A 23,382-nucleotide genomic window follows, 5' to 3' on the forward strand; every position below is an offset into this window, starting at 1 on the left:
ACCATGGTGTAATGTGTGTAACGGGCTATACTGTATGGGTGTAACGTGTATAAGGGGCTCTACTGTGTGGCATAATGTGTATAAGCGGTATTACTGTGTGGTATAATGTGAATAACGGACACTTCTGTGCATGTTCTGAGGCCATGCAACTTCTCAATGAAGCCATTATTTATTTATTATTACCAGTTATTTATATAGCGCGCACACATTCCGCAGCAGTTTACAGAGATTATTTCGCCATTGACATCAGTTCCTGTTAACCTACCAGAATATTTTTGTATTGTGGGAGGAAGTTGGAGTACCCGTAGGAAACCCACGCAAGCATGAGAATATACAAACTCCACACAGTTAGGGCCTTGGTTGGAATCGAACCCATGAACTCAGTGCTGTGAGGCAATAATGCTAACCATTACACCATCCATACTGCCATGCCCCTATATTGTTGTGGCAAGCCTTCGGCACGCATTGACCCTATTTTAAATATGGGGGGCACCCAAAGGAAACTTTCGCCTTGAGCTCCACAAGGTCTAGAACCGGCCCTGTCACCAATTTGGTATTTTTAAATATTGTTTCTTTTCAAATGTAACATACTCCCAATTCAGTACAGGGAAGGGGGCGCAAAAACATACCCTTGCTCCGGGCACCATGGCACCTAGCTAAACCACTGCTGATGAATACATATTAGCAGGGCCGTCTTAACAGCAGTGTAGGCCCCTGGGAAAAGCAACGCACTGTGGCCCCTACCCATCATGCAGCGGTAAGGATGGGAGGTGCTATCAGCATCCACTTTGATGCCCCGCCGGTTGCAGGAGGTGTTCCATCTTCCGCTCAGCATGTGGAACCTGGAGCAGTCATTTCTGCTAGTTACTCCTTTACTGCACATATGGTGGGAGTGTTAGGATATGGTGCGATCTGTACCTGTCTCCTTCTGTGTACCAGCCAATGGGTGCATCAACTATTGTCAGACCTCTAGTGCCAGGAGACACTCGGAGGCGGAGTCATATGATGTAAGTTCCTGTTCCTCCATCTCAGAGAGAGTGTGGGGCGAGTGTGACACGCACAGAGAGACTGAGAGACAGAGGGGGTCATTCCAACCCGATTGCTCGCTGCAGTTTATCGCAGCGCAGCGGTCAGGTCGGAACTGCGCATGCGCCAGCGCCGCAGTGCCCCGGCGCATGCCAGCCGTCGTTGCTTAGCGATCGCCTCTGAGGCAGACATACGGGGCGGCACTGACATACCGGGCGGACTAGCCCTGTGCTGGGCGTCCCCCCGTATGTCTGAGTGCCTGATCGTAGCTGTGCTAAATTTAGCACAGCTACGATCAACTCGGAATGACTCCCAGAGTCCTGTGTGTACAAGTGTGCAGAACTGAGACTGGGAGCAGATCTCAGCTACAGAGACTCACAGTGTTCCAGTGCAGGCATCATCTTCTCTACAGTGAGAGTCAGACTGCACGTCTGTGCAGTCAGGTTTAGTATGGTTTGCCGGCGGCCGGAGTCCCGACCGCCGGCATACCAACAGCAGAGCGAGCGCAAATGAGCCCCTTGCGGGCTCGCTGCACTCGCCATGCTGCGGGCACGATGGCACGCTACATGCGCCACGCTATTTATTCTCCCTCCAGGGGGGTCGTGGACCCCCAAGAGGGAGAATAGGTGTCGGTATGCCAGGTGTCAGGATTCCGGCGTCGGTATACTGAGTGCCAGGATCCCAACAGCCGACATACTGAAGACCACCCGTGCAGTCCTCCATGCTTCGCCACCACACACAACTCCTGATGCGTACCACTACCTAATGCTGTTACCTTGTGTGATATATGGGCTCCTGATTACCGCTATCAGTGTTTTTCTGAGTCACCTGTGTTCACTAATACCCCTTTTACACTGACAATTTTATCCCGGAATTTTGCACGTTAACGCGCATCATCCCGGGATTTTTGTCAGTGTAAAAGGGTATACTTACAATTTCCCGGGACGAGCATCCCGGGATTTTAACCCAGGTCTCGACCAGGATTGAATCCGGGAGCATCCCGGGAAGCTGTGCAGTGTGAACGGGTATACTGGGTCAAGGCGACCTGGCACCCGTTCTCTGCATAGGAGGAAGCGGTGCTTGGAGAAGATTATCTCCAAGCACCGCCTCCGGTAGAGTCAGCAGTGACGGCAATATCAAAGGTCGGGCCGCTAATGTAAAAGGGTAATTCCCGGGAATGACCGGAGCCTGCGAGTGTAAAAGGGGTATAAATAAACCTGCATTAATGTTTAAAGGTGGGTACACACTGGCCGATATATCGGCCGTTCTATTGAACGGCTGATATATCGCGGGTCCGTCAGCCAGTGTGTACGGGCTATATGTCTGTGAACTCCGTCGTTCACAGACATATCGTGTCGGCCCCGCAGCACAGCCGACGCCCAATATATCTAACGATATATTGGCGCATCACTGTGTATGTACGGGCAACCAGCCGCCCGCCCGTACACATGCTGCAGTGGCCGGCGGTGATTGACAGCTGAACTGGGCGGGCGTGTGTACACGCCTGCCCAGTTCATGACATCAGTCCCCGATGGATCGGGCAGTGTGTATGCACGGCACACTGCCCGATCCGTCCATAGATATATCTGCAGATCAATTGATCTGCAGATATATCTATCAGTGTGTACCCACCTTAAGTCACATAGTGTGTGGACTGACGTCACTGCACCAGATAGCCCAGGACACTCTGCCAACAGGGAGATGGGGCAGGAGGAAGAACACTAAACTGTAGAAGGGGCATTGGGCTGAATGAAGGGGCCCTGGTACATGACTTCCAGGGTGGTAGGGGGTGTTTAATACACAGGGGAGGGGTGGATACTGGAGTGGGCATAATATTCATCTTTTACGGTGGGTGGGCAGCTTGGTTGACTGCAGATATCTGCAGTTCCTGGAAATAAATAGCTTAGCAATGGGGTAAAACACTAGAGAGTCCCACTTTTCAGGAGGTGCTGGGGACTTGGGGACCAGAGTTCAGGAGCCAGAGTAATCCACCGACAAAAATATTAAAAACTGCATATTAGGCATGTGGAGCTGGAGCAGGGACCAGCTGCTGGAAGGCTGATATCTCTGGTTCTGGGTAGGGAAGCCAATCCCGGGCCATTTTTTCAATCCCGGGTATCGGGATTGAAAAATGGCCAATCCCGGAATTCCCGGGATTGGCTTTTAGATAGGTGGCCGCCCCCTCGCCCCACCCCGCCCCGCACATATAACTTACTATATACCGAGCGTGGGCGGGAGGGGATCATCATTTGATCGTTGCTGACTGCTCCTGACAGCGCAGCGTGACCTCTCACGCTGCGCTGGGGACCCGGAAGAAGGAAGCCGGGCAGCGTCTGAGCATCCTGTGGACGCTCAACGCTGATCCCTCAATCCCCGGGATTGGAGCTTCCAATCCCGGGATTGAATCCCGGCCATTTTTGGGCCTAAATCCTGGGATCCCGCCGATCCCGATCCCGGGATTGGCCACCATAGTTCTGGGCATAGTAGAGACAAGTTGCCAGTGTCCACCGAAAGGGGAGAGTCCCAGCTTTTGGAGTATACACTCAAACTCTAAATCAGACAGAACCTGAGATTTCTGGCTGGGAAGAGTAATTAACAGGGGTCCACTGCTTTAAAGTTGCATATCTTCGGTTCCCCAGGGCCGATTTTCAATAATCTGGTACTCCTGGAAAAAGGGGGCCCTCGTCTATCAATGAATTTGTTAGAAAATAGAAGCAAAAATGTAATTAACATGAATTCAGGCCATTTGGTGCTAAATACCTGAGTCTGAACATCCGCTTGCTCTCATGTTTCAATAATTGACTGTCCACCATGATCAGTTTTTTAGCTTGGTCAGGTCAGATGCAGAATTTATTATTGAACCATCGTGCTCCGGTATTCTATGCTTGTGGCTCCTAGGAGATGTAGTTACTATCCCGGCAATCACCATCCCGACTGTCAGAATACTGACAGCAACATTCTAATGGTCAGAATCCCATCGTATTTTGTCGCTAAGTACTGGGGTTACGTTTAGGCACTAAGGGGAGGGTTAGGGTAAGGGTTAAAATACCAAACATCGCTTCATTCTGACTGTTGTGATGGTGACTGTCAGTTTATCAATACCATCACGGCTCCTAGATGTCATCATGACATATGTCATATTGCAGCTGCATGTAATGCAATAGATTACTCTGACTGTGTTGTAGCTTCGATTTCACGGGGATCAAACTGAAATTGCCACAAAGTCATAATGGGGTTTTTAGTTCATCCCACAAGACTGGAATGCAATGATCTGCTGGGAAGGGATCCAGTCAGAATACAGACGCCTGAATCTCGACACTATTCAGAATGCGACACCGGCATCCCGAATAGATTCAGCGTCCCGGTGCCAGAATCCCGACAGCCATTTAAGATGCAAAACGACAAGCCAACGGAGAGGTAAGCCATGTGCAGGGGGTGGGGGTTAGGACTAGGCGCCAGGAGGGGCGGTAGAGTTAGGCACACCCCTGGTGGGGTTAGGCACCACCGCCAAAGGGTTAGGCTGTGGGGGAGGAGAGGGATGGTAAGTGGGCCCTGGAGGTGGAAGGTTTCCAATCTTCAGGATACCTGATCGTTGCTTTGGTAACTTCTCCACTTTCTCTCTGTCCAAGGCTTGATCCATCGCCCCCTTTATTAGAGTGACCATATTATCCCTTTTACCTGGGACACTCATGGATTACACAGGTTCTGTGGCTGGCTGACTACAAGCCTACATTTCAGCTGGTTTTAATCAGCCACAGAACCTGTGTAATCCATGAGCGTCCCAGGTAAAAGGAATAATATGGTCACCCTACCACCTTTATATTTAATACATACCTCCCACAGTTGCCGACATTCTGGCTGCTCTCTGCGGGAGAGAGCAGCCAGGTCGGCACAGCAAGAGGGGAGGGCTGGATGTGGTCCGGAGGCGGGGGGGGGGAGGAGCAAGGGGGGGGTCTTGCTGACGCCCGCTTTAAGCCCCCCCCCCGCTCTGTAATGCCACGATCTCCTGCATTGCAGGGGGCGTGGCTATGATGACGCGATTCTGCAAGAATCGCGTCATCAACTGCCCGGACCGCCCACTTTACACACAAAGTGGGCGGACAGGCAGGGGGACCCCCGATTCCGGGAGACTTGCCTGCTCTTCCGTGGGGCCGGGAGGGACACCCGATTTTCGGGAGCCTCCCGGCCATTCCGGGATAATAGGCAAGTATGCTCCCAACATGACCCTCTCCAGGAGGGACACAATGCTCTGCTTATGGATTTTTCTCTTAATTTATGATTGTCGGCACCTGTGTTGAACAGGTAATGGATAAGAGAGGTGGTTCACTACAGGTGATGGTAATCATTCAGTAAGAAGGAAGTCCAGAAGCAGAGCATTCTGTCCCTCCTGGAGAGGGTCATGTTGGGAGGTATGTTAATATATACACAATTAATAATCCTTTTACACTCTCCCAATAAAATGTTATATGGTGCAATTTGCCCGTATTCTTAATAAAGGCTTGCCAGAGAGCAAGATAGATTCTCGGGAGATTATTAATAACAAGGACGAGATAATAACAAGTACATGGAGCGGGAGCGCGCCTCTGCAATTTGCGCATGCGCCGTGCAACAAGCATGAGAGAGCGGTGGGTTGGGAAATGCGCGTGCGCGGGAAGGGGGAAGCTTCTCCCATGGAACGTTGGCCCAGATTTATTACACAAAGGATGGGACGGGAGCTGCGGCTGTTGCAGGTCGGTGGTGGCTTGTTTACCTCCCACTTATTACATGCATCTCAGGTTTTCTGTTCATTATTGCACACCGGGGTCTGATTGCATGCAGAGTCCTTTTTGTGCGAGCGGAAAGGGACTAATTATCATTGTATTTATCACAATGGAAGGAGCTCGCTGTATCCTATATTAGGTCAAACATGGTGCTCGATCACGGTCCATGTATAGGGTATAGTGGCCGCTTCATGGTTAATAGGTAATCGGTGGCTGTATTATATGGGCCTAGGAGGACGCTGTATAATGCATATATTATTTAATTAATGAATAGTCCGTATACAGTATTTGGACAGGCATACCTGCTGTAATAAGCTATGAATGACACTATTCCCTTGGAAAAAAATGCCTTGTATTGTATAGAAATGGCTTTAGCGTTGCCTGGTTCTCTTTATTTGTGATTATTTCTAGTTTCACCCACTGACAGCTGCAAGTTAGTGTTTAGTAATGCACCTATATGATACATCAGAATTGATTTTTGATTTTGAAAAATAATTTATAAATGGATACATTGTTAATATAAATAATAATTAAAATGATCCATTATTTGTATGATGCTATAATATTCTGTAGCCCTATGCAGTCGGTGAGAAAGAATTACACAGGAGGTGAGATGGAATTCCTCATGTCCTTTACAGTAATGCACATAATGATCATTTTCACATTTGAAACTGTTTATAAGTTATACACATGTATCTTTTTTTTGTATATTTCTCTGACGTCCTAGTGGATGCTGGGAACTCCGTAAGGACCATGGGGAATAGCGGCTCCGTAGGAGTCTGGGCACATCTAAAGAAAGCTTTAGGATCACCTGGTGTGCACTGGCTCCTCCCCCTATGACCCTCCTCCAAGCCTCAGTTAGATTTCTGTGCCCGACGAGAAGGGTGCACACTAGGGGCTCTCCTGAGCTCTTTGTGAAAGTTTTAGTTTAGGTTTATTATTTTCAGTGAGACCTGCTGGCAACAGGCTCACTGCATCGTGGGACTAAGGGGAGAAGAAACGGACTCACCTGCGTGCAGAGTGGATCGGGTTTCTTAGGCTACTGGACATTAGCTCCAGAGGGACGATCACAGGTTCAGCCTGGATGGGTCCCGGAGCCGCGCCGCCGGCCTCCTTACAGAGCCAGAAGAGCGAAGAGGTCCGGTGAAATCGGCGGCAGAAGACGATCCTGTCTTCAGATAAGGTAGCGCACAGCACCGCAGCTGTGCGCCATTGCTCTCAGCACACTTCACACTCCGGTCACTGAGGGTGCAGGGCGCTGGGGGGGCAGCGCCCTGAGACGCAATAAATCGATAAAACCTTATATGGCTAAAATAAATGCATCACATATAACTCCTGGGCTATATGGATGCATTTAACCCCTGCCAAAACATACAGAAAAACGGATGATAAGGACGCCGAGAAAGGGGCGGAGCCTATCTCCTCAGCACACTGGCGCCATTTTCCCTCACAGCTCAGTTGGAGGGAAGCTCCCTGGCTCTCCCCTGCAGTCACTACACTACAGAAAGGGGTTAAAAAAGAGAGGGGGGCACAAATTAGGCGCAGTATAAACAATACAGCAGCTATAAAGGGAAAAACACTTATATAAGGTTATCCCTATATATATATATATATATATAGCGCTCTGGTGTGTGCTGGCAAACTCTCCCTTTGTCTCCCCAAAGGGCTAGTGGGGTCCTGTCCTCTATCAGAGCATTCCCTGTGTGTGTGCTGTGTGTCGGTATGTTTGTGTCGACATGTATGAGGAGAAAAATGATGTGGAGACGGAGTAGAGTGTCTGTAATAGTGTTATCACCCCCTAGGGGGTCGACACCTGAGTGGATGTACTGTTGAAATTGCGTGACAGTGTCAGCTTTGTATAAAAGACAGTGGTTGACATGAGACAGCCGGCTACTCAGCTTGTGCATGTCCAGACGTCTCATACAGGGGCTCTAAAGCGCCCGTTACCTCAGATACAGACGCCGACACGGATACTGACTCCTGTGTCGACGGTGAAGAGACAACCGTGATTTCCAATAGGGCTACTCATTGCATGATTGATGCAATGGAAAATGTTTACACTTTTCTGATAATATGAATACCACCAAAAAAAGGGGTATTATGTTTGGTGAGGAAAAACTTCCTGTAGTTTTCCTAAATCTGAAAAATAAAATGAGGTGTGTGATGATGCGTGGGTTTCCCCCCGATAACAATTGATAATTCTAAAAAGTTATTGGCAGTATACCTTTTCCCGCCAGAGGTTAGGGTGCGTTGGGAAACACCCCCTACAGGGGATAAGGCGCTCACACGCTTGTAAGAACAAGGGCTCTACCCTCTCTTGAGATGGCCGCCCTTAAGGATCCTGCTGATAAAAAGCAGGAGGGTATCCTAAAATGTATTTACACACATACTAGTGTTATACTGCGACCAGCAATCGCCTCAGCCTGGATGTGCAGTGCTGGGTTGGCGTGGTCGGATTCCCTGACTGGAAATATTGATATCCTAGATAAGGACAGTATATTATTGCCTATAGAGCAATTAAAAGATGCATTTCTATATATGCATGATGCACAGCGGAATATTTGCCGACTGGCATCAAGTATAAGTGCGTTGTATTCTACCAGTAAAGTGGTCAGGGATTCCAAACGGCATTTGGAAGTATTGCCTTAAAAAAAAAAAAGGGGATGTACCCTAGGTCGCCTCTCAAAATAAGACGCCGTATTATCAGGCGCAGTCCTGGTTGGCAAGCGGACAAAAGGGTTCCTCTTTTCTGCTCGTGACAGAGGGAGAGGAAAATGGCTGCAGAGATCAGCCAGTTCCCAGGAACAGAAACCCTTTTCCGCCTCTGCCAAGCCCTCAGTATGACGCTAGGGCTTTACAAGTTCAGGCACGGTGGGGGCCCGTTCTCAGTGAATTTCAGTGCGCAGTGGGCTCACTCGCAAGTAGACCCCGGGATCCTTCAGGTGTTATCTCAGGGGTACAAAATTGGAATTCGAGACGTATTCCCCTCGCCGTTTCCAAAAAGTCTGTTTTACCGACGTCTCCCGCTGACAGGGAGGCAGTTTTGGAAGCCATTCACAAGCTGTATTCCCAGCAGGTGATAATTAAGGTACCTCTCCTGCAACAGGGAACGGGGTATTATTCCACACTATTGTGGTACCGAAGCCAGACGGCTCGGTGAGACCGATTTTAAAATCTAAAATCTTTGAACACTTACATACAGAGGTTCAAATTCAAAATTGAGTCACTCAGAGCAGTGATTGCAAACCTGGAAGAAGGGGACTACATGATGTCTCGGGACATCAAGGATGCTTACCTTCATGTCAAAATTTACCCTTCTCACCAAGGGTATCTCAGGTTATGGTACAGAACTGTCACTATCAGTTCAGACGCTGCCGTAGGGAGGGTCCACGGCACCCCGGGTCTTTACTGAAGTAATGACCGAAATGATGATATTCCTTCAAAGGAAGGGAATTTTTAGTTATCCTTTACTTGGACGATTCCCTGATAAGGGTAAGATCCAGGGAACAGTTGGAGATCGGTGTAGCACTATCTCAGGTAGTGTTGCGGCAGCACGATTGGATTCTCAATATTCCAGATTCGCAGCTGGTTCCGACGACTTGTCTTCTGTTCCTAGGGATGATCCTGGACACAGTCCAGAAAGAAGGTGTTTCTCCCGGAGGAAAAAGCCAGGGAGTTATCCGAGCTAGTCAGGAACCTCCTAAAACCAAACCAAGTCTCAGTGCATCAATGCACAAGGGTTCTGGGTAAAAATGGTGGCTTCCTACGAAGCAATCCCATTCGGCAGATTCCACGCAAGACTTTCCAGTGGAACCTACTGGAAAAATGGTCCGGGTCGCATCTTCAGATGCATCAGCGGATAACCCTGTCACCAGGGACAAGGGTATCCCTCCTGTGGTGGTTGCAGAGTGCTCATCTTCTAGAGGGCCGCAGATTCGGCATTCAGGACTGGGTCCTGGTGACCACGGATGCCAGCCTGCGAGGCTGGGGAGCAGTCACACAGGGAAGGAATATCCAGGGCTTATGGTCAAGCCTGGAGACATCACTTCACATAAATATCCTGAAGCTAAGGGCCATTTACAATGCTCTAAGCTTAGCAAGACCTCTGCTTCAAGGTCAGCCGGTGTTGTTCCAGTCGGACAACATTACGGCAGTCACCCACGTAAACAGACAGGGTGCCACAAGAAGCAGGAGGGCAATGGCAGAAGCTGCAAGGATTCTTCGCTGGGCGAAAAACCATGTGATAGCACTGTCAGCAGTTTTCATTCCGGGAGTGGACAACTGGGAAGCAGATTTCCTCAGCACGACCTCCACCCGGGAGAGTAGGGACTTCACCCAGAAGTCTTCCACATGATTATAAACCGTTGGGAAAAACTCGACAGGTATTGCGCCAGGTCAAGGGACCCTCAGGCAATAGCTGTAGATGCTCTGGTAACACCGTGGGTGTACCAATCAGTGTATGGGTTCCCTCCTCTGCCTCTCATACCCAAGGTACTGAGATTGATAAGATGGAGAGGAGTAAGCACTATATTAGTGGCTCCGGATTGGCCAAGGAGGACTTGGTAACCGGAACTTCAAGAGATGCTCACGGAGGATCCGTGGCCTCTACCTCTAAGAAGGGACCTGCTTCAGCGGGGACCTTGTCTGTTCCAAGACTTGCCGCGGCTGCGTTGACGGCATGGCGGTTGAACGCCGGATCCTGAAGAAAAAAGGCATTCCGGATGAAGTCATCCCTATCCTGATCAAGGCCGGGAAGGATGTAACCGAAAAACATTATCACCGCATTTGGCGAAAATATGTTGCGTGGTGCGAGGCCAGTAAGGCTCGACGGAGGAAATTCAACTGGGTCGTTTCCTACATTTCCTGCAAACAGGAGTATCTATGGGCCTGAAATTGGGGTCCATTAAGGTTCAAATTTCGGCTCTGTCGATTTTCTTCCAAAAAAGAACTAGCTTCAGTCCCTGAAGTTCAGACGTTTGTTAAAGGGGTACTGCATATACAGACTCCTTTTGTGCCTTCAGTGGCACTTTGGGATCTCAAGGTGGTTTTGGGGTTCCAAAAGTCACATTGGTTTGACCCACTTAAATCTGTGGAGTTAAAATATCTCACAGAAAAAGTGGTCATGCTGTTGGCTATGGCCTGGGCCAGGCGCGTGTCAGAATTGGTGGCTTTATCCTGTAAAAGCCCTTATCTGAGTTTCCATTCGGACAGGGCGGAATTGAGGACTCGTCCTCAGTTTCTCCCTAAGGTGGTTTCAGCGATCACCTGAACCAAACCTATTGTGGTGCCTGCGGCTACTAGGGACTTGGGGGACTCCAAGTTGCTAGACGTTGTCAGGACCCGGAAAATATGTTTCCAGGACGGTTGGAGTCAGGAAATCTGACTTGCTGTTTATCCTGTATGCACCCAACTAGCTGGGTGCTCCTGCTTCTAAGCAGACTATTGCTCGTTGGATTTGTAGTACAATTCAGCTTGCACATTCTGTGGCAGGCCTGCCACAGCCAAAAATCTGTAAATGCCCACTCCACAAGGAAGGTGGGCTCATCTTGGGCAGCTGCCAAGGGGTCTCGGCTTTACAACTTTGCCGAGCAGTTACTTGGTCAGGAGCAAATACGTTTGTAAAATTCTACAAATTTGATACCCTGGCTGAGGAGGACCGGGAGTTCTCTCATTGGGTGATGCAGAGTCATCCGCACTCTCCCGCCCGTTTTGGGAGCTTTGGTATAATCCCCATGGTCCTTACGGAGTTCCCAGCATCCACTAGGACGTCAGAGAAAATAAGAATTTACTTACCGATAATTCTATTTCTCGTAGTCCGTAGTGGATGCTCGGCGCCCATCCCAAGTGCGGATTGTCTGCAATACTGGTACATAATTATTGTTACCAAAAAATTCGGGTTATTGCTGTAGTGAGCCATCTTTTCTAGAGGCTCCTCTATTATCATGCTGTTAACTGGGTTCAGATCACAAGTTGTACAGTGTGATTGGTGTGGCTGGTATGAGTCTTACCCGGGATTCAATATCCTTCCTTATTGTGTACGCTCGTCCGGGCACAGTATCCTAACTGAGGCTTGGAGGAGGGTCATAGGGGGAGGAGCCAGTGCACACCAGGTGATCCTAAAGCTTTCTTTAGATGTGCCCTGTCTCCTGCGGAGCCGCTATTCCCCATGGTCCTTACGGAGTTCCCAGCATCCACTACGGACTACGAGAAATAGAATTATCGGTAAGTAAATTCTTATTTTAGTTTTCCTAGCAACAGTATCAAAAGCAGTACAGTAAGCGGTTTTGTTTTTAGTTTAAGGGAGAACTTCCAGTGTCCTGCAGCTTTGCACCAGTCTTCAGTTAGTAGAATGTGGCCCTCGGTAATGGGATGTAGTCATGTGACTGGCGGTCAGGAGACCGCCGGTCACAATACCTCCACCTGCACCCTGAACATGCCAAGTAAAAGGGACTAGTCCCACTTGTGGGTGTCCACAACACACAGAGTGGGAAGAGAACCTGTGGCGAGCGCAGCTTGCAAGAAGCTTCGCCGCACTGGCCCCACCCCGTTGGCATTCTGTGGCCGGGATCACAGCCCCAACCCTTGGTAATCCCCCTGACTTCTGGTAAAAAAAATCTAGGTTTTACCATAGCTGGTCCTATCAGCATGTTCCAGCACCTCAGCTGCTTTATAAACCTGCAGGTGCTACCTATTGTTGAAGACACTAAGGGACCCATTTATTAATAATTACATATACAATGCAATCTGGGTGCGATATTTTTGCCCAGAATCGCACTGCAATATGCGATCCTAATGGCGGAATATATTATAGAGCACCCGCAGCTCGTCCCTGTGAGTGCTGCTGGTGCTACTGCGCATGTGCTGTACTGCTGACCGCACATGCAAGGCAGCCATTGCTGGGGGAACCCTCCACCGGCTAACTACACAAAGTATAGCCCATAGGCTACTGTCCTCTTCAGATGGCGGTAGCTGCAGGGACCAATCTCTGGAAATCACATTCAAGAAACTGGTAAATCTGGGAGCATCATCCCCATAGAAACCTATTTGGATTCGTTTACTGCCGGGAATAGAGGGATCGCAGCAGGTATTGGAGATATCTGCTGCGGTCCATCAGTGATACATTTAGGGGTTACTAACTATTTGTGATTAAGTTGCAAATATTTAATGATAAATGGGCCCCTAAGTAAGTGGTTCCCAAACTAGGTGCAGGTGCACTGGTTGGTGGTCCAAGATTAGATCAATTATTTATGGTCGGTGTGATAGGCAAAACCAGAGCTGGTGGCTGCCAATCATAAAATATGTGCAGTAACAGAAACGCAGCCCTGCCCACCAGCACCACCTAACTTCACCTTTAAAAAATACATCAATTCTGAATTGCCCAATAAGAAACATTTTGTGTGGGGTGCTATGAAAAAACAAATGCTGAAACTTAAGGGGACTGTGATTCAAATAAGTTTAGAAGCCACTGCACTAATCAGTGAGGCTATCCGAACAGACAGCGGTCCTGGAGACAGAATCACATGGTCTACCAGTTGGGAGAACTTGGCCCATATACACTAGAAGAGAACGTAAAAGATCTCGCTCAGAAGGGCCAATCTGAGTGAGATCTTTTACAATCTCATCCAGTGTGTACACTCAATGGGGCTAATTCAGACCTGTTCGCTCATTAGGGTTTTTTTTTGCAGTCCTGCGTTCGCATAGTCGCCGCCCATAGGGGAGTGTATTTTCACTTTGCAATTGTGCGAACGCATGTGTAGCCGAGCTGTACAAACAGATTTTATGCAGTCTCTGAGTAGCTCTGGACTTACTCAGCTGCTGCGATCACATCAGCCTGTCCGGGACCGGAATTGACGTCAGACACCCGCCCTGCAAACGCTTGGACACGGATGCGTTTTTCCAAACACTCCCAGAAAACGGTCAGTTGCCACCCACAAACGCCTTCTTCCTGTCAATCTCCTCTTGATTGCCCGTGCGAACGGTTCCTTCGCACAAACCCATTGCTGAGCGGCGATCCGCTTTGTACCCGTGCGACACGCCTGCGCATTGCGGTGCGTACGCAGTTTGGACCTGATAGCCTGCTGTACAAAAACGCAGCCTACCAATCAGTTCTGAATTAGCCCCAATGTCGTTAACGGCCCCCTCCCTTGTCTGAACATGTGCAGACGAGGGAGGTGCTCGTTAACGACAGCCAGGCGTCGACAGGGACTTGTTAAAGCCTGGTACACACTAAACTAGTCCCGGACAATATTGGTGGCGGCGGGGTGCCGGCACCAGCAAGTGCATACACACTTGCCGATGCCAGCGGGCAAGGGTGCAACGGAGGGGGGGAACGACGCCCATGCTGCATCTGCAGCATGGCTGTCATTAACGAGGAACTCTAGCGGGAGAGCGCATCGTTAATGACATTGAGTGTACACACTGGACAAGATTGTAGAAGATCTCACTCAGATCGGCCCTTCTTAGCGATATCTTTTACTTTCTCGTCTAGCGTGTTTGGGGCTTTAGTGGGTACTAGCCTTCAGATAAAAAGTTGTAAGAGAGCAGAGTTTACTCTTTTAAGTATCATCCGTCCCCGAAATGTTATTGATTTAATTAGCTACATTGATTAATTTTATTGATTCATTTTAATTATGGGGTAACTTAATAAAACTGATTTAAAACCAAGAAACCAAGATAGAGTGTCCCATAGAGATTGCAGTGTTATCAGGAATGGAATGAAATCTGTAACGTAACTTCCACTGACTGCGGCTGACTCCAATGTTGTGTGTTTTTTTCTTCAGTAAAGTGACTAAGGAAGGAAGTGGACTACAGGATCAGACACTGCTGGGACAGAGGACATAGAATCCTTTACATTCGATATCCAGGTGTCCGACTAGGTTTCCACAGCAGCTGGTGGGACTTACAATTGTGAGTACTGCCTTTTTCATTGTGTCTGCAGCACGGATGACAGGTTTCATAAGGCACTCACTTCTAGTTTCAGGTCCCTAATAGTACGGAGTTATCCAAGGGGTTGGAACTAAAATAATACATAAACCGGAATTGCAAGCTAGTAAGATTTTTCTGAAATACATGCATAATGTAAAAATTTTCATACCGCGATAGAATTTGAATTGTTTGACATCGTGCTTACGTTTGTTGGGTATCCGGTCTTTAGGTTTACCCTGTCTAGGTGGACAGACATGGTAACGGCCGACACGTGAAAAGGTTGACATGAGTTTAAAAAAATGTCATTTTTGAAACTTCTTCTTACTTTACGATCCACGTGGACTACGATTGGGAATAGTAACCTGCCTGAAGCTTGCCAGGTCCTGGTCACTTTACAAAGAAAACAACACCAATTTTATTTTTAAAAAAAATCATGTTGACCTTTTTACACGTCGATCACATGACTTTGTCGACCTAGTCACTGTCCGTCCAATAGTGGTCGACACGATCCACACCCCATTTGCTGTGTAGCGGTGTTTAAGCTGTCATCTGACCATTGCTGCACTAAAGCATCAGGCTGTGTTGTCCGTCAGTAGTATTACTGACAAGAGGCTTGCTATATACAGGCAAGTACATCACACTATGATACCCTCCTTACCTCACTTATCCACCATTCTATTGTATTGCCCAAAAAGTATACAGCCATCTCCCGCTTAGGGGTTGAATCCATTAGGTCCGGATTGCGTTCCAGAAGGCAATTCCACATTGCACCTACAGTATGTTGCGGATTTTTGTTTGCTCCCATAGTGGTGTGCACTAAATCAGTGATTTTGTGGTACCGTATATAGCACACACATGCACATTGCCGACATTGTGTCCGTCTTAGTGCTGTTAATTTGTTCTTGAAAACTGTAATTTGATGAATTGAAATTGATTTGTTCTCAAGGTCCTGGAGTCGGTCTAAATGCAGTAAAAAGTGCTAGCGTTCCATATGTTCTCTACATACATTGTCTTCTTCTCTACTTCACAAAACGGGGGTGGTACAAAATGACAGCAGGGTCACAGTGTCGACATTGTGCAAATTGGCATGTCAGCATAACTTTCATAATTTTTCTAATGTTAAATCCTAAACCTAACCGCAGCCCAGCCCTAAATCTAAAACCTGTAATGTCGGCATTGTAAATGTTGACAGAATAACTGCATACCCTCAAAACTGCCGGCATTCACTGCCAATGATGTTATGCCATAAAGTGCCTCTTTGGCTGCTTCATAGAAGATTTCTCATATACCATGGAGCAGATGTACTAAGCCTTAGAGAGAGAGATAAAGTACCTGCCAATCAGCTCCTAACTATTATTTCTCTTACGTCCCAGAGGATGCTGGGCTCCACATTAGTACCATGGGGTATAGACGGGTCCACCAGGAGCCGTTGGCACTTTAAGAGTTTGAGAGTATGGGCTGGCTCCTCCCTCTATGCCCCTCCTACCAGACTCAGTTTAGAAAATGTGCCCGGAGGAGCCAGTCAAGAGCTAGTGGAGCTCTCCAGAGCTTCTTTAGTAAAAGTTTTTTTTAGAGTTTATTATTTTACAGGGAGGCTGCTGGCAACAGCCTGCCTGCTTCCTGGGACTAAGGGGGGGAGTAGTGTCCGCCCTGCGGTGTCTGAGCCACTATCTCCGCTGACAGGACACTGAGCTCCTGAGGGGATCGATCGTTCCCCGCCACAGGGGATCGCTCACCCCAGCAGCATGCCGCCACCCCCTTCCAGAGCCACAAGATTGGTGGCGAGTTAGTCACCGACCCCCCTAGCAAGCGGGGGCCGGTGTGAATATGGCGGCAACAGGGTATGGAGCGCAGTACTAATGGCACTCCGGGGCTCAGCGGTACATAGTGTGGTGCTGTGAGGGGCGCCCTAAGCCAGCGCCTACACCCTACACTGGCCACACAGCCTGCTGGGGTCCCGGGATCTCAGCCAGCATAATTCCTCAGGCCAGTATAATCCTATGAAGAGCGGGAGACAGCGCCATTTTGGGGGCGGAGCTTCTCCTCAGAGCGGACCCAGCAGTGTTCAGCGCCATTTTCCTGCCTGCACAATGCTGTCCGTGAAGAGCAAGTCCCTCCAGAACAACTCCAGCTATCTCTCACGGTACCAGGGGGTTGTAGAAGGGGGTGGGGTGGGGGTGGAGGCTGTATACAGGCTGTGTAACCTATTAAGGTGCACAGTCAGCGCTTGTTGGGGTCTCCCTATACCTAAAAAGCGCTGTGTGTGGGTTGGCTCCAATCTCTGTCTCTCTCTTGCCATTCTTGGGGGTGAAACTCTGTCTGCCCTCCCCTGTGTGTGTGTGGAGTGTCTGTGGTCTCCATTAAGCTATGTACAGGGACTCTGTGTCATATGCTGCAGAGGATATGTCCTCTCAGGATTATCCCCTTTCATGTAATCAGGATTGCACTGTTTTAGCACAGATACCAGCAAGGGAGCCTGAGTGGTTATCCTGTATCAAATCTATGAGTTCTCAGATTTCTACTAGGGTTGCACAGAATGAGTCTGCAACTCAGGCTTTACAGAACTCTATGGCAGTCTGGCCCAGTTCTGTTACCTCAGGGCCCCCCTGCGTATATTCCCAAAAACGTGCTCTTGCACAAATTATGCAAGATGACACGGATACCGATTCTGACACTGAGGACGGTGATGGGGATGTGTTGAGGGGGGCAGCATCACTTGCAAAAGGGGTGCAGTTGATGATAGAGGCCATTAGGGATGTGTTGAATATTTCTGATAAAACACCTGTGCAGGTTGAAGAGGCTTACTTTACTGAAAATATGAAAGCTTCGCTAACCTTCCCTGCGTCAAAAGAATTAAATGCTATTTTTGAAAAAGCATGGGAAAACCCTGAGAAAAAATTCCAGATCCATAAAAGGGTCCTGGTGGCGTTTCCTTTCCCTGTGGAGGATAGAAAAAGATGGGAAAATCCGCCTATTGTTGACGCGTCTGTATCCAGACTCTCAAAAAAGGTATTTTTACCTGTTCCAGGATCCACCACCTTGAAAGAGCCGGCTGATCGTAAAATTGATAATACTCTCAAATCCATGTACACGGCTTCAGGGGCTATATTACGTCCCACTATTGCCAGTGCTTGGATTGCCAAAGCTATAGTAAAGTGGTCAGGCACATTACTTGAAGATTTGGATACTATGGATAAATCTGACGTTGAACTGTTTTTGCGTAACATTCAGGATTCGGCAGGATTTCTGGTAGAATCCATGAAAGACCTGGGTTCCATGGCTGCGGGAATTTCTTCCATGTCTGACTCAGCTCGTCGAGGACTGTGGTTGCGCCAGTGGTCTGCCGTCGCGGAATCCAGGAGAAGTGTGGAGACCCTACCCTACACAGGTCAGGCTCTCTTTGGGGAAGCGTTAGATGCGTGGATATCCACGGCTACAGCGGGTAAGTCACCTTTTCTTCCCTCAGCTGCACCACCTACGAAGAAACCCTTTTATTCAACTGCATCACAGCCCTTTCGGGCTGCCAAGCCACGAAAGGCCAGACCGTCCAACACCTTCTTTAGGGGAGGCCGGCCCAAATCCAAGAAACCGGCTGCGACCAGTTCCCAGGAACAGAAACCTGCTTCAGGTACGCCGAAGTCCTCCGCAGGACGGTGGACTGCACGCCCCGGAGGTAGGGCCGGTGGGAGCGAGACTCAGGCTTTTCTGTCACATCTGGGTGTCGTCCGGCCTGGACCCCTGGGTGCACGATATCGTGCCCCAGGGGTACAGGCTGGAATTTCAAGTTCTCCCTCCTCACCGATTCTTCAAATCAGGCTTTCCAGCTTTGCTGGCAGACAGGGCTGTCCTGCAGGCAGCCGTCCACGAGTTGGTGGAGGCACAGGTTATTGTACCGGTCCCTCCTCATCTGCAAAACAAAGGTTACTATTCGAACCTTTTCGTGGTACCGAAACCGGATGGTTCGGTCAGACCCATTCTGAACCTAAAATCGCTAAACCCCTTTCTGAAGGAGTTCAAGTTCAAAATGGAATCTCTAATGGCGGTGATATCAAGTCTGGAAGAGGGTGAATTCATGGTATCCCTGGATATCAAGGATGCTTACCTCTACATTCCGATTTGGCCGCCGCATCAGGCTTATCTCCGATTCGCACTGTTGGACTGTCACTATCAGTTCCAGGCTCTGCCATTTGGCCTCTCCACAGCACCGAGGGTTTTCACCAAGGTGATGGTGGAAATGATGGTTCTCCTCCGCAGACGGGGTGAACATAATTCCATATCTGGACGATCTGCTGATGAAGGCACCGTCCAAGGAGAAGCTGTTACAGTCCATCCTTCTCACGACCCACCTGCTCAGGGAACACGGTTGGATCCTGTATCTTCTAAAATCAAATTTGGAACCAACCAGGAGGTTGTCCTTTCTGGGAATGATCCTCGACACGGGAGTGCAGAGGGTGTTTCTTCCAGAGAAAAAAGCGTTGGTGATACAGACAATGGTCCGGGATGTCCTGAAGCCAGCTCGGGTCTCGGTTCATCAGTGCATTCGCCTTCTGGGGAAGATGGTGGCCTCTTACGAGGCTCTACAGCAGACTTTTTCAACTAGTGTGCCGTGACCAGTTGCAAGGTGTGCCGCGGAGCCAGAGCAGCTTCCTGCACCTTCAGAGTGAACTGTTGGCCTGGGCTCTTCTTAGAGGATCAGTCGTGCTCCGGCCATGATAACATAGATCACAGCCGCCGCGTCTCACCACCCAGCCAGCCGACCCGCCTGCATACACATCTTCCAGTTCCCGCCTGCATACACAGTTTCTCTGACGTCCTAAGTGGATGCTGGGACTCCGTAAGGACCATGGGGAATAGCGGCTCCGCAGGAGACTGGGCACAACTAAAGAAAGCTTTATGTCTACCTGGTGTGCACTGGCTCCTCCCTCCATGACCCTCCTCCAGACCTCCGTTAGAATCTTGTGCCCGGCTGAGCTGGATGCACACTAGGGGCTCTCCTGAGCTCCTAGAAAAGAAAGTATAATTTTAGGTTTTTTTATTTTCAGTGAGATCTGCTGGCAACAGACTCACTGCTACGAGGGACTAAGGGGAGAAGAAGCGAACCTACCTGCTTGCAGCTAGCTTGGGCTTCTTAGGCTACTGGACACCATTAGCTCCAGAGGGTTCGATCACTTGGTGCGCCTAGCTGCTTGTTCCCGGAGCCGCGCCGTCAACCCCCTTACAGAGCCAGAAACAAGAAGATGGTCCTGGAAATCGGCGGCAGAAGACTTCGGTCTTCAACAAGGTAGCGCACAGCACTGCAGCTGTGCGCCATTGCTCCTCATGCACACCTCACACTCCGGTCACTGGTGGGTGCAGGGCGCTGGGGGGGGGCGCCCTGAGCAGCAATATAAAACACCTTGCTGGCATAAAAATCACATAATATAGTCCTAGAGGCTATATATGTGAAAAATACCCCTGCCAGATATCTATAAAAAAGTGGGAGAAGTCCGCCGGAAAAGGGGCGGAGCTATCTCCCTCAGCACACTGGCGCCATTTTTCCCTCACAACTCCGCTGGAAGGATCGCTCCCAGGCTCTCCCCTGCAGTTTCAAGACTACAAAGGGTAAAAAAGAGAGGGGGGGCACTAAATTTAGGCGCAGTAGTATACATATAAGCAGCTATAAGGGAAAATCACTCAGTTATAGTGTTAATCCCTGTGTATATATAGCGCTCTGGTGTGTGCTGGCATACTCTCTCTCTGTCTCCCCAAAGGACTTTGTGGGGTCCTGTCCTCAGTCAGAGCATTCCCTGTGTGTGTGCGGTGTGTCGGTACAGCTGTGTCGACATGTTTGATGAGGAGGCTTATGTGGAGGCGGAGCAGATGCCGATAAATGTGATGTCACCCCCTGCGGGGCCGACACCTGAGTGGATGGACTTGTGGAAGGAATTACGTGAAAGTGTCAACTCCTTACATAAACGGTTTGACGACATAGCAGATGTGGGACAGCCGGCTTCTCAGTTCGTGCCTGCCCAACTGTCTCAAAAGCCATCAGGGGCTCTAAAACGCCCGCTACCTCAGATGGCAGACACAGATGTCGACACGGATACTGAATCCAGTGTCGACGACGATGAGACTAATGTAACTTCCAATAGGGCCACACGTTACATGATTGAGGCAATGAAAAATGTGTTGCACATTTCTGATGTTACCCCAGGTACCACAAAAAAGGGTATTATGTTTGGGGAGAAAAAAACTACCAGTGGTTTTTCCCCCATCTGAGGAATTAAATGAAGTGTGTGAAGAAGCGTGGGCTTCCCCCGATAAGAAACTGGTAATTTCTAAAAGGTTACTAATGACGTACCCTTTCCCGCCAGAGGATAGGTCACGTTGGGAAACATCCCCTAGGGTGGATAAAGCGCTCACACGCCTGTCAAAGAAGGTGGCACTACCGTCTCCGGATACGGCCGCCCTAAAGGAGCCTGCTGATAGGAAGCAGGAGGCTATCCTGAAGTCTGTATATACTCACACAGGTATTATACTGAGACCAGCTATTGCTTCAGCATGGATGTGCACTGCTGCAGCTGCGTGGTCAGATTCCCTGTCGGAAAATATTGATACCCTAGACAGGGACACTATATTGCTAACCATAGAGCATATTAAAGACGCAGTCTTATACATGAGAGATGCACAGAGGGATATTTGCCGGCTGGCATCCAAAATAAGTGCAATGTCCATTTCTGCCAGGAGAGGATTATGGACTCGGCAGTGGACGGGTGATGCAGATTCTAAAAGGCACATGGAAGTTTTGCCTTATAAGGGTGAGGAGTTGTTCGGGGATGGTCTCTCGGACCTCGTTTCCACAGCAACAGCTGGGAAGTCAGCATTTTTACCCCATGTTCCCTCACAGCCAAAGAAAGCACCGTATTATCAGGTACAGTCCTTTCGGCCCCAGAAAGGCAAGCGGGTTAAAGGCGCGTCCTTTCTGCCCAGAGGCCGAGGTAGAGGGAAAAAGCTGCAGCATACAGCCAGTTCCCAGGAGCAAAAGTCCTCCCCCCACTTCCTCCAAGTCCACTGCATGACGCTGGGGCTCCACAGGCGGAGCCAGGTACGGTGGGGGCCCGTCTCAAAAACTTCAGCAATCAGTGGGCTCGCTCACGGGTGGATCCCTGGATCCTTCAAGTAGTATCTCAGGGGTACAAGCTGGAATTCGAGACGTCCCCCCCCCCCCCCCCCCGCCGTTTCCTCAAATCTGCCTTGCCAACATCTGCCTCAGGCAGGCAGGCAGTGCTAGAGGCAATTCACAAGCTGTATTCCCAGCAGGTGATAGTCAAGGTGCCCCTTCTTCAACAAGGACGGGGTTACTATTCCACAATGTTTGTGGTTCCGAAACCGGACGGTTCGGTGAGACCCATTTTAAATTTGAAATCCTTGAACACATATATAAAAAAATTCAAGTTCAAGATGGAATCGCTCAGGGCGGTTATTTCAAGCCTGGACGAGGGGGATTACATGGTATCACTGGACATCAAGGATGCTTACCTGCATGTCCCCATTTACCATCATCACCAGGAGTACTTCAGATTTGTGGTACAGGATTGTCATTACCAATTCCAGACGTTGCCATTTGGTCTGTCCACGGCACCGAGGGTATTTACCAAGGTAATGGCCGAAATGATGATACTCCTTCGAAAAAAGGGAGTTTTAATGATCCCGTACTTGGACGATCTCCTGATAAAGGCGAGGTCCAGGGAGCAGTTGTTGGTCGGGGTAGCACTATCTCGGGAGGTGCTACAACAGCACGGTTGGATTCTAAATATTCCAAAGTCACAGCTGGTTCCTACGACACGTCTACTGTTCCTGGGGATGGTTCTGGACACAGAACAGAAAAAAGTGTTTCTCCCGGAGGAGAAGGCCAAGGAGCTGTCATCTCTAGTCAGAGGCCTCCTAAAACCAAAACAGGTGTCGGTGCATCACTGCACGCGAGTCCTGGGAAAAATGGTAGCTTCCTACGAAGCAATTCCATTCGGCAGGTTCCATGCGAGAACTTTTCAGTGGGACCTGTTGGACAAGTGGTCCGGTTCGCATCTTCAGATGCATCGGCTGATAACCCTGTCTCCAAGGACCAGGGTGTCTCTGCTGTGGTGGCTGCAGAGTGCTCATCTTCAAGAGGGCCGCAGATTCGGCATACAGGACTGGGTCCTGGTGACCACGGATGCCAGCCTTCGAGGCTGGGGGGCAGTCACACAGGGAAGAAACTTCCAAGGACTATGGTCAAGTCAGGAGACTTCCCTACACATAAATATTCTGGAACTGCGGGCCATTTACAATGCCCTAAGTCAGGCAAAACCCCTGCTTCAAAACCAGCCGGTACTGATCCAGTCAGACAACATCACGGCAGTCGCCCATGTAAACCGACAGGGCGGCACAAGAAGCAGGACGGCGATGGCAGAAGCCACAAGGATTCTCCGATGGGCGGAAAATCACGTGTTAGCACTGTCAGCAGTGTTCATTCCGGGAGTGGACAACTGGGAAGCAGACTTCCTCAGCAGACACGACCTCCACCCGGGAGAGTGGGGACTTCATCTTGAAGTCTTCCAACTGATTGTAAACCGTTGGGAAAGGCCACAGGTGGACATGATGGCGTCCCGCCTAAACAAAAAGCTAGAAAGATATTGCGCCTGGTCAAGAGACC

The 23,382-nt window shown here is 49.4% G+C and overlaps 1 protein-coding gene across 1 annotated transcript in view; it reads left to right on the plus strand.

The window, feature by feature from the left end:
- Positions 1 to 5,659: 5,659 nt before the first annotated feature.
- Positions 5,660 to 23,382, plus strand: part of LOC135054902 (zinc finger protein 501-like) — a 31,026-nt gene continuing 13,303 nt past the window's right edge. Inside the window, exons 1-2 of the mRNA XM_063958360.1 lie at positions 5,660 to 5,756; positions 14,567 to 14,693. The gene's annotated coding sequence lies outside the window, so the exon portion shown is untranslated. The remainder of the gene's footprint in view (positions 5,757 to 14,566; positions 14,694 to 23,382) is intronic.

Source organism: Pseudophryne corroboree, chromosome 3 (assembly GCF_028390025.1).
Source record: "Pseudophryne corroboree isolate aPseCor3 chromosome 3, aPseCor3.hap2, whole genome shotgun sequence".
NCBI classification, from domain to species: domain Eukaryota; kingdom Metazoa; phylum Chordata; class Amphibia; order Anura; family Myobatrachidae; genus Pseudophryne; species Pseudophryne corroboree.